At 43.0% G+C, this 12,134-nt stretch overlaps 1 protein-coding gene across 3 annotated transcripts in view; it reads right to left on the bottom strand.

The window, feature by feature from the left end:
• Nucleotides 1-11,424, bottom strand: part of SLC7A2 (solute carrier family 7 member 2) — a 52,513-nt gene extending 41,089 nt beyond the window's left edge. Inside the window, exon 1 of one of the 3 annotated variants that reach the window (XM_080589591.1) lies at nucleotides 11,272-11,424. The gene's annotated coding sequence lies outside the window, so the exon portion shown is untranslated. The remainder of the gene's footprint in view (nucleotides 1-11,271) is intronic. The other 2 variants (XM_080589588.1, XM_080589589.1) reach the window with 2 other exon arrangements.
• Nucleotides 11,425-12,134: the final 710 nt, after the last annotated feature.

The raw sequence follows: 12,134 nt of genomic DNA, 5'->3' as shown, positions 1-12,134 counted from the left end.
GTTCAGGCCAGGAATTGGCTTATTTTCCCTTCCCAATTCAAGTTTGGCTGCCGGCTTCCGGCAGAATTACTCTCTCAGTAGGCAACTGCTTGCCCAAGCAGAATCCAGTAGGATTGTCCCCTGCCTAAATTCTTATTCGGGTTTCTTTCTTTGGTGCTTTTTAGGTTATGCAGATCCAACATTTTGCCTTGCATAGCAAATACAGCTCTTTCAAAAGTGATCTTTATGCTTCTTACTTGACAATGTTGCATCAGCTGAAGATCTACAGTCAATCTGGAGTAAGAAACTCCCCTCTTTGAGTACTAAATTTCATGAAGGCACTTGTGCACACCAAGGGCGTTCCAGTAAAAGAGCTTTACAGTGCCATACTTAGCTCATTTTTCATGGGATACTGCCAGGATAGACAGACAGGTAATGAAACTGTGCTACAATCTTATCTCTCCTTCTTTCTCCAACCATGAGTCTCAGCTTGGAGAGCAACAGTGGGACATGCTTAGTTCATGACTAGCTGCACAACTGTCACCCAAACTAGGTTTGACATGGAATCAGCAGACTGACAGAGGCACATAACGACAAGTGAAACCACATCTGTACAGTGCAACAACCTGACTGCAGCATGTACAGAGCCGAGTAACCCTTGGTATACGAAACTGTTTGTTCAGATCAGATGCGTATTTTCAAAGGTATTCTCCCAGTCACCCTGGCTACTCACTGCACTGAGGTTCACTCCAAGGCACAATCCTGAACAACCCTTTTGGAGGAAAGGAAATTGGAACATGTGCTCAAGAAGAGTACCTAATCTAGTCTCCCTCTTACTAGGATTAGACTTCTCCCACTTCCTTTTTGACATAAATTTCATATCAATAGCTGTCCACCTTGTCCAAAGGTTTTAGTGTATGCCATTTTATTGTCCAAGTACAGCAAACAGGCTGAGGCAGGCACCCAGGCACTAGCTCCTTCCCACCATCCAGAAGCAAATTGGTATTCTGTGCAAGCCTGAAGTCACACATACAGAGGTTACATGCTCATCCTTGTACAAAACCAGTCCTTTGGTTGTTCTTGGGATTGTTTCTTCTTTGGATGCTGACTTGTTTGTTAATTCACTACAGAGCCCCTTCCAACCCAAACCATTCTGTGATTCTGAGATTCTGTGAATACCAAAACAGGCCCACAGTATCAGCTGGGACATCTTTTATTTGTAGAATTCCATTCTACAAATGTCATTGCTTAAATTTTTCATAGTCTATAACACATTAAAATGCTGACATACTATCTCAACTAATGAGCAAGATCCTAGAAGCAGCTGAAGGTTCAGATCTGCTTTCCTGATACAGATCTTCAACGATACCTAAAAAAAGAAGAGGAAATCAGTAACAAAACCCAGCAGAACAACCCCCGCAGGATGGGAGTAAAATTGTTCTGATTTACATTCTTTGCTTCAAATGGTCAGCTCCTCCTCACGACACAGCCAGGTGTGGGAACATATTCTGAAACATCAGTTTGAGCGTATGGTATATATTGCTTCTCAGTTTGCAGCCTTGGGTAGGATATTAACAGCTACAGATTTTTGCTCTTCATGGTATGCAGCAAATCCAACTTCTCCATTTCTTAAAGGCTGATAGGATATCAAACTTTGCCTGTGGAGGCAAGAAAATAAGTTTCTTGTGATGGCTCCTATGTCAGAGTCTGTGCTAAAGACGTTATCTTTCTGTTCTGCCCAGTAATCTACCTGGGCTGCAAAACTGAACGAAGCCAAATAAATTTCAGCAGAACAGTATCAGTCACAAAAAATACTAGTGTCAAGGACCGCAGTATTTCTGATGGGGCAATCCAACCTTTCCCCTTTCCCCTCCTGGGCCTCCAGAGTAGAAATCTGTGGTAAGATATTCAGCCTTATGCAAGTTCCCAGGCTGACCCAGCTCCACATCCAGGCAGATGACTTCTATAGGCTTTCCAGTTCACAAATTTATTTCTCCAGTTGAGTTTTGTGGAGAGCTTTTTGTTGTTATTCTTGAAATCCTGCTTGCCAAATTTGCTAGGAGAAATGCAAATGTTCTCCACCGTCAAGCCAGCAGTTATGTCAGCTGTCTATGAAAATGGCACTTCATGGAAGTATTGAATAAAGTCGCTACATACCACTGCTTCAGGTCCTCCTTCAGACTTCTGGTGAACTTTTCAAGAAGTTTGCTTACCATCAAAGGAAGAATCTATGTGCAGCACCTGCAAGCTTGCCTCCCTAAGAAGGAGATAGATGCTCCACCAACCATTGATTTTGCCTTTCAACTCAGATGATCTGTTTCTAAGAGTTTGCACTCAGCAAGGTGGAGAAACCCAGTGTTGCATATCCCAAACGCCCCACTGTGTGTTGCCAGACTCCTGTTTCCCTTGACATGGCAGGAGTCAAACTCCAAAAAGTGAGCTTCTTTGCTCGCAAGTTCCAGCCTTCCTTCCAGCCACCACTTCCAACCCCAAGCTGTCTCTCAGGGGAATGCTGTGAGCACCAGTCACATCGTTCTGTATTTCTGCTGCCTTTCTGCCATCTGTAAACAGTTGCAATTAAATCAGCCCACTGTCTGACTGCGTGTTATCAGCAGTGCTTGTTATCAGATCCTTAGAAAACATGGTACACTGAAACCCACGCTTTTATCGGCTAGGTTTCAAACATGCTAAAATACTGTGGTTTTCAACATTCCCCGAGTTATATTAAAGGAAGATAGATACCATACTCACCACCTTCCACAGGAGGAGATATCTGTAACAACCATCAGGCAGCTGTTTGGACAAATATATGGTAATATGACATGTTTTCATAAACAGGCAAAATGAGATCACTTTAAAGAATTCTCATAGCCTGCAATAGTCTGCCAATAAATGCAAATAAGAGTTGAGAGAGTGGTTTTTGGGTTGTTTTGCTGGTTCCTATGGAAATATTCCCTATTTACAATGCCAAACAGAGATCAGAAACAGGTCAAATATGCAGTAATGGAACGACACTTATAGTAAAGATGTAACAGATGCAAAGTATGAATGATCCAAAATACTTCATAAAAGCAGTTTCATATACAAGTCATTTAGCAAGCGAGTATAAAAGACATCACCAGCAAAAATGCACTTGGTGAGTGTCATCTTCTTGATTAAAAATTTATTTATTTTTTTAAGTTCCAGTCCAAAGGGACTAAATTATGGAATAAGACTTTACAGGAGTGTCTATGTTACAAGAAAAATAGGATTCCAAATGCCCAAACCTAATTCTTAAGTTTGAGGGATAAAGCACTCCTGTGACCAAAGGTGGTCTAAAAGGAAGGATAGACAAAAACCAAAGAGGATAAGAGAATTTACTGCATGTTTTACAGCTGTGTGGGGCATTTTTGATAGTTTCTCGCAATGCAGTACAAGTGAAGCAGCTTACTCTCTTCTCTGCATCCATCCTTGCATCCCTTAGTTCTCATCCTCTGCATCCCTTAGTTGTGGCTGCACAGCCACAGGTGTGGCCATGTGATAAACTGGAACAGGGAACCAATTCTTGATCAAAAGTATCCCAAGAAAAAAAGAAAATGAGCTAGTTTCCTAACCCAGCTCATTGCAGAATACCTGAAAGAGCTGTGCAGGCGCAGAGGGATGCTTACTGAAGCAGGAAGAAGAGATAGCAGCCTGGAGCAGAGCACAGGAGCTGCTTCTGCTGACACTGCTTCAGAAGGAAATGCACAAACTTCACCTATGAGCACATCAGGATGGGGAAAGCTACCTGCTTCCCAGAGCATAGTGGGTACATTTTAATCAATAACAATGAAATAGTGTAAATATACACTTTACATAATCAGAAAGTTGACTTAACTTATTGTGTGGGGGTAAAAATGCAACATCGACATTATTTTTCCGCAAATTCTGCTCTTTTTGCATCTGGTTCATTGAACTAAGTGCAACCCATCTGTTACCACATAGGACAGAAAAACAGTCAAAGAAAAAAATCTTATTTAATACAAATCAAAATTATTTACTTAGACAACTAATGAAATGGTGTACATAGGCAATTAAACACCATAGAGGGCTTTACAGAGTACTACAAACTTTCAGGAAGATTTGTAAAAGTTTATATCTGGGACAATTAGATGCAAAATGAGGTTATTAAGTCTGATGTTGAAACTAGTTGCCTCCGAATAAGGCACATGCATCTAATAAATTAAAATGGTCACATAAAATATTTCTAATAGTTGGACATTGCATGGGAGACTGCAAACAATTCAGGAATGGATACCCAGAAGCAGTGTCTCACCAAGAATAAATGTTGAAACAATTAGAACAGATTTCCTTCATTTAGGGAAAGCATGCTACAGGGCTGATCTCTCCCTCACAGACAGTTTCTTCTGTCTGATTTGTGAAAATCAGACAGGGAACACCTCACTGCTGGAAGACAGTCAGTCTTGCAGACCACCTTGTAGTAAGAACAACTTGCTACCATATGTTACCTATGGTGTTTTTCAGTGTCAGACTCTACCAGTATGACTAAAGTTGTGCTTTCATGGGACAAATGAGGGGACAAATGAGAAGGGTTCTTTTTTTTTTTTTTTTCCTTCCCAAATGACACACAAGCATCCACTTTTCAACTCCTGAAAACTTCTTCCAATTGTCTGAAGGAAGCTCCCAGCTCCTGACTTCCCCATGGACAAGAGGAGACCCAGTCCCATGGCACAACCGCCTTTCTCACCCCTCACCTGCCCGCACTCCTCCTTGAGTCCGCGTGCAGAAAGAGTGCAGACACCGTTTGGTGAGGTATAACGCGGGTATAAATAACACCACCTCTTGATTTCAGAGTTGCTGTGTAACTACCATGGCAAAAAGCCCTAAGACTTTTTGCTGGCCCACAGAAGTGATGTTTCGTGCTACGTACTTCTCCAGTACCACCCCTGAACGTTCTCCCTCTCAGCAGCAGAAGAAAGCAATGAAATTCTGCCACTGGCTACCTTCAGATGCTTGCTGTTAACTTGAAACCCCTAACAAGTCAACCTCACGTTACAAGGATCAAAAATACAGCCTAGTCATCCAACCTACTGCTTCTAGCAAGCCCACTAAAGTGGTGCACCGTGGAAAAGAATCACATTCATGTTAATTCTGTATTTCCACAAGCTTTTTCACCTCATTCACAGTGCTGAAAGTATTTCATGGCAAGTCACATCCCATTGTTTGCTCTCAACTGCATGATAGTCCAAAAATATACAAGGGCAAAATAAAATCCATATTATACCAAATCATGCATAAACACTGAATTCAGAGGAATTAATTGCAGTCCTCATGGGACTAATCAGATATCTTCACGATATCCAAATGCTACATTTTCCTTAACTAATATGGAGATGTTTCTCAATCTAAGGAAACTGAAGAGAGGACAATAAATAATCCCTTCCAAATTCCTTGTAAATTATTATTTATTCCATAACCACAATGCACATGGTACTGCACAAACAAAATAAAATAAACATAATCGCTTTCCCATCTTGTCCAACAGCTTGCAATCAAACTCCAGACAAAGAAATAGCTAACCTCAAACAAAATGGACTAGGACTAGGGATTAGCTAGATGAATTCACACAGCTATAGAACAGGTTATCCACACAGTTCATTGTCTTCACACTAAAGAAAGTAAAGATTAGAGTCCAACTCCTCCTCCCCAAACAGAGTCACGCAAAGAACGCTCTTTAAAGGAAAAATATATTTATTCCATACATTTCTCAAAAAATTACACTTCATTCTGAAAAGCAAGAAGCACAGATGAAGAGATGTTGCGTATTATACACAGAAGACAGTAGTAAAGTGTGGCAAAATAACTTGGTGCAGTTTGTCTCTTCCTTCAGTCCTATCTCAAAACTGACAAACTATTCTTAAGTTCCCTGCAGAAAATCTGGAGGAATATTTATTTACTTGGATTTTGCCAGTGCAGGACCTTCCTACAGCTCACCAAAATTCTAGTAACCAATACAATTGAATGAGGTTAACCAAGCAACATCCCTTTCTGGTATTACATCTGATGAAATAATTTTCAGAAATGAGCTAATTTAGTGAGACCAGCCATACATCACAAAGAGGCAAAAAAGACCTTGCCATTAGTGGTATAGGGGACTAGAGCTCAGCACTGAATCACCAACACTGACTCTGCCCGTTCTAATTACTTATCAGAAGCAGCAGCTGTCGTGTGCACTCCACTGCATTTCTGAGGAGTTGTCCTTGGGAGCTGAAGGCACCAAACATTACCTGTCCTGGCAGCTGCACGGAGGTCTTTGTGGGGCAGCTCTACTAACTGCTAGCGGTGGTAGGAGAAGGCAATTGAAAAAGCCACATGGAAGAAGAACTGGAGCCCCTGGATAACCAGAACAACAACGTGATGGTTTATGTATGATTCTTTCCTCACTTTTTTTCTTCTAGGTGGCTGGTTTACTTCTACTTGTCAGATGCATGCAGCCATTCAGACACCAATAAAGGGTTCTTCAAGTTTTGGAGAAGAAATCAGATAAAACATTTTATATTTCTTCATAACAAACTCACATCCTACGCCCTGGATCCTTAACACCATGCTGTTTCTAGAAGCCATAACTCCACACAGTATCCAGCTGTTATCAGAGCTGTGGGATCCATCCCATTGCTATTCCATACCATTCAAAATATGAGTTCATTGCTCTTCCTTGCTACATATTGAGAGGCTAGATCTTCTACCAGGTTTGTATTATGATATGTGAATAGACAGGTACTTTGTGAGGGCCTCTGTCCTTAAATTTAACTACACTAATAGTCTACTCTAGTTTGATGCTTAATTCTTTGTAATGTATGATGTGTGTATATATACATATATATGTTCACACACAAAACTGTCACACATATGGGGCCTTAATGGCCACAGTAAGTAAAATACAGATATGACAATCTTTTACGCATGCTATTCCAGTAGAACCTCTCCCTGAGTTGCATCCAATACATAAACCCAACACCAGCCATCAGACTCTCCACCTTTAACACCACAAAACTTCCCACCCTCATTTTTACTGGGGTTCATGGTCAAGTGAGATTGATAGAATTAAAGGATATCTGTGTACACAGTTGCTGCAGATCATATCTCAACATCTCTCTCAAGATCCCTCAAGATCTGAAGATCTCTCAAGAGATCTTCAACAGCCATCTTGTAAACAGAATGCTTTATTCAAGGCAATCGTGCATTTCTTTTCCAGCTGTGCAGAACAAGAATGAGCTAACTGCTCATTCTATGGCCAAGTGCATGTGATACATTTCTCCATCTGTATCCTAGATACATTGTGAAATCTCTCATTCTACACATACGCAATCCTTTGCAGAACTTGTGAAGACAATGACAACATTCAGCGCATTCCTAAATGACCTTCCCCTCAAAGTACATCTATACAGATAAATTACACTGTTGAGATCAGGCGAGATAATATTGTGGCTCTTGGATGACTGTCAGGAATGACTAAACTTAACAATCCCAGAAGCCACTTTTACTAGTAACCTTTATAATTCTCTCCGGACTTGTAGTGGCAGATCACTTACATGAATGCTTTTCCCAGCAGGGAGGAATACACGTTCATCATTTTCTGAAAGCTCAACTGTTTGCTTCCAACAGCCCTGACACTTGACTTATCAATACTAAATTGTTTGGCTACTACCTAGTTCAACCAGTGGAATGAGGATGACTCTTACCCCAAGTGGACAACGCACAGGAGGTTGAAGAATTGACAAGACCAAGGATCAGAATTGTATTGTGACAGTAAATGAGCACCACATGTGATCAAAGGTGATGTGATAAATGACAAAGGTGCCACGAAGGTGGGCACTTTCCAGTACATGAAAATTTCAGACACTGAAACCTGACACCAAATATTTTTAGATACTTTCTAATAATTTCAGCAGCATAAAAAAATAGTTTCATGGTCTTACTACATAAAAAGCTAATGTGAATACCTGAAGTTCTGATTTAAAGTCACAAATATGCATACAAATGGCAGTGCAAACTTTTCTACATCTTTGGCTGTATGACATTAATAGATCATTATCTGTCTGGGACATGACAGAGTTAAGATCTCCAAATGTTGACAGTTTTGGAAAGAAAGGCAAGAAATTTGGGGGCAAAGGGCTGCAACACTGAAGAACCCCTTCCTTCTCCCTTGTGCACATCACCTAGAGATCTTTCTGATTGATGTATATATACCATTCACTGAGTTTGGTCACAAACTGCTGTTCCTCTGGAAAAGGGGAAAAAGAAAGGTTCGCTACTTCTTTGCAGGATTCAAAGTTCCCATGCCAGCAACATTATTGCTGCTGCTGCTTTGCTTCGCTTCTCCCACCCTCCTGCCCTCAGACATGCCCTGATGTTTTATTTCCATTGACTTTCTCTTTGTAATAACTTAAAATTGATAGAATATGTTCAAAACATATCATTGATGAAAAACCTGAGGGAAGAAGGGAAAAGAAGAAATGGGAGAAAACTGATCATTACAGTATCAAAATGAAACAGTAAGTCAAAGACAGGACTGGTAGCCTGCTAAAACCATCCAGCCTATATTTTAAGTTAATGCCCTACATAGTACTACCTATGTAAAAGAAAGATTCCCCAAAGTATGTCATCCTATGACCAGGGGGGAATTCTGGTTAAAACCAGGACAGCAACAGAACAGGAAACTTTTGTTTGTTTGTCAGAATGATACTTGCAACATGATGGACAGAGGTCAAAATGATACCTACAGAACCAGTATGCATGAAGGTGATCCAAAGCTAGATAACCAAAGCTGAGAGAACTTTACCATCTTAAAACCTGTATAATTTAAGGAATAAGATTTAGTTTAAACTCTTTTTTGTTCATTTATGGTCTTTCCCCTTCATTCCCCTCTGTCTTAACACAGTTCACTGCAAAATGAACAAAAACCTGCCAAGGCACAAAAGGAGGAGCTAAATGTTCATAGTACCTTTCAACACATTCTATTTTGCAATGCATGAATGTCAAAACTTTTCTCAGTTAATCTGCAGTGACTGCTAGCTGAAAGGTAGAAGCAAGGCGCATTTACAAGCAAGTTAATGGCCACGTTGACTTAAACTGATGTGTGGTGTGTTTTTTCTTCTACAGTTGCAGAATTAACCTGACCCATTTTTGATCTCCACCCTTGTAAAATCATTGTTTCACACCTTTTGACTTAAGATAAAAGAGTTTCTTGCAATTTACCTCCGCCTGGAGGAATTCTACTCTATCTATTCTTGTATCCAACATACTTACCCAGGAGTTCTGGCTGGTTTTTGTCACTGTAACAGTCATCTGCAGCCAGAGATTTACAAACAGAACACTCCTTCAAAATATATTGTTGCCAAAACACTTAGAAAGTGAAAAAGGGTTTTAAACTTTTTAACCTTTATTATCGTGTTATCTTACCTGTCTTTCTGTACTCACTGCCACTTACTATGCTAATATATTCATATAGTAAATATCCCCATAAAGCAGCTAATAGATGGCATCAAAAATTTAACACATTGACTCCAAATTCACTATCATCCTTAAGTATCTTCTCAACTAGAACCCTGAACTTAAAAAAAAGTTAGAATTATATAAAGACAGGTTGAAAATATGGTAATTACATTAATTTATTAAGAAAGTTGAAACTCATTGTGATTTACACTATATATGTACAAAGTTAGAAGCAGCTACACACTCATGCATCTTATCAAGTACATTTTTACCAAGGTTGGCGTCTTGGTCAGACCATTTATGCATGCACTCCAGCCAACATACTGAGCTTCAGGATCAAACCTTCATTGCATTAAGACTTCACGAAGTGCCCAGTCTTCAACCATGTGTGAAGAATTACAAGTCGTATTTTAATAGTAACATCAGTTAGACTGAAGATTATTCCACCCATAGATAATCTTCAGCACAACATGTAGTAACATTTCTCTATGGGGTTGTTTTATTCATTTCCCAGTTTATATTAGAGCCCAGCAGGGTTCAGAAGAATCATGTATGGACAGGGGTAGAGTCAAGTGGAACCAGCCGCAGCAAAGGACATCTGCTCACAGAGGTAGAGCAGGCACCGTGTCTCTTTGCATCTGGCAGCACAGGTGTCAATGAAATCAAGTTTAGTTTTTGCATAGGCCTTATGCCTATTTTACTATCAATCTTCATGTTGTAATGCCATTAGGTGACACAAACCAGAACTCAACACGTTTTCCACACTATGTAATCCAAATTCTGATCCAAGACCCACTGTATACTGAATCTGCACAGTGTCTACATGAAGTTTCATAGAATTTGTTTCATTTTGTCTTTCTAGGATAATCAAACGATCATCAGGTTGTTTCAATATAAACAGGCTCTATAATGCCACGATCCCTTGTGTAACATTCCCCCTTTCTGAAACATCTGAATGCCTCCCAACACATTTGTTTTGGCTTTAATAAGGAAGAATACAAAGAGAAATGCGTTTGAAAGCTTTTAAAATAAATACAGGTCAGGTATTAATACACTTGAAACAGAGCGCGGTGCAGCCCTTCGGTCCCAAAAGGAATTTCACAGCCTTGGGCCAAGCTTTAGGAAACTCTTCTCTCTTTCACAGCTGGGTTACTTTCGGAGGAATGATGTGTTTAGTGGCGGCACGACAGGCAGCAGAAGCTGCAGTGCCCCTCAAAACCCTGCACACCCTCATTTTGTTCATTTAATGGGGTTCCTTCCCCCTGAGGGAAGCCTTGCCTCAGACCCGCTGCACTCAACCACCCAAACCGCACCGTAAATGCCAAGGGATAACCAATTGTTTAAAATCGAGGATTTTGAGCTGCTGCTTCAGACACGGCGCATTTTCAAGACTGCTTCATTAGACGGGCTTTCTCCAGCTGCGAGTAGCACTGCCCATCCGATGACATGCACTTCAAGCACATTTCTATTTTTAAACATGCAAAGCTAGCAGAAGGCAAAGAATCATACTTGCTTCACAGCAGAGACCTGCGCCCACCTCACGCCCCCCACACAGCACGTTTTCCCCGGCTCCTTAAAACAACCCTGAGGAACCGAGGTCGCTGCGGCTGTGGCTTTGGGCTCGGTAAAAGCCCCCGGGCTAGCAGGGAGGCCGCCCTCCCCAACCCGGAGCCCCCGCCACCGCCCACTGGAGCCTCCCGGGGGTCCCCCCTTCGTCCCCAGGTCCCAGCCCCCGGCCACGAGGAGCCCGCCGGCGGCTCCGCGCCCCGCGGCCGGCCGGCCCCGAGCGGGGTAAGGCGGGCGAAGGGCGCCACTTACGGGGCCGGGCCGCGGCTCCTGGCGGCGGCGGGCAGGGCTGCGCTGGAGGTGCGGGCTCAGCGGCGGGGCTCTCTCAGCGGCGAGAGCCGGCTCGCTCCTCCCGGCTGAGAGACCCCAGCCATGCCCAGCCTTCCCACACGTGCGGGGCCGCCTCACCCCTCCCCGCCCCGCCGACCCCCTTCCCGCCCTTCCCTCCTCCTCTCCCCCTCGGCAGGCTGTGTCGTGGGTTTCCCCCCCCTTCCCCGAGCGGCGCCATGGCGCCTGAGGGAAGCTGGGGTCCCCCGAGGGGCTTTCCCTTTTTTTCTCTCAGGGCTGTGAGGCAAGGAGGCGGAGCAGCGCCCGCCACAGGGCTCTACGAGCCTCCCGGTGCACTCACTGGGTGCTGGCACCTTGCAGCCACCGTTACACGCCGCCCGCCGCCCCTTTCCATGCCTTGCTGTCAGTTGCTAGCGCTTTCTGCCCCAATCTCTCGCCCTAAATGCTTTGGACGTCTTCCTGTTAGCAGCACGCCCAAAGACGGCTGCAGGGGTTAACGATCCGTCGCCAGAAACAATATCTTTTTCCGCGTGGTTTTAAAGGGGGGAGAGTGTCACGGGATGCCTCCCCAGCCCTTGGTTAGGCAGAGGGAGAGAAGTCCTCTCTGCGAAATGCTGAAGAGCCTAGCAGCCCTCACAACTTGAGCCTAACAGCCCTCATGACTTGAGCCTGGCAGCCCTCACAGCTTAAGCCTAGCAGCCCTCACAACTTGAGCCTGGCAGCCCTTACAGCTTAAGCCTAGCAGCCCTCAGAACTTGGGCCTAGCAGCCCTCACAGTTTGAGCCTAGCAGCCCTCACGACTTGCTGGATGTGTATCACAGGCCAGC

Source organism: Anser brachyrhynchus (assembly GCF_964034855.1).
Source record: "Anser brachyrhynchus genome assembly, chromosome: 4".
Lineage (NCBI taxonomy): Eukaryota > Metazoa > Chordata > Aves > Anseriformes > Anatidae > Anser > Anser brachyrhynchus.
Note: the sequence above shows the minus strand (reverse complement) of the source record. Positions and strands in the feature narration are given on the sequence as shown.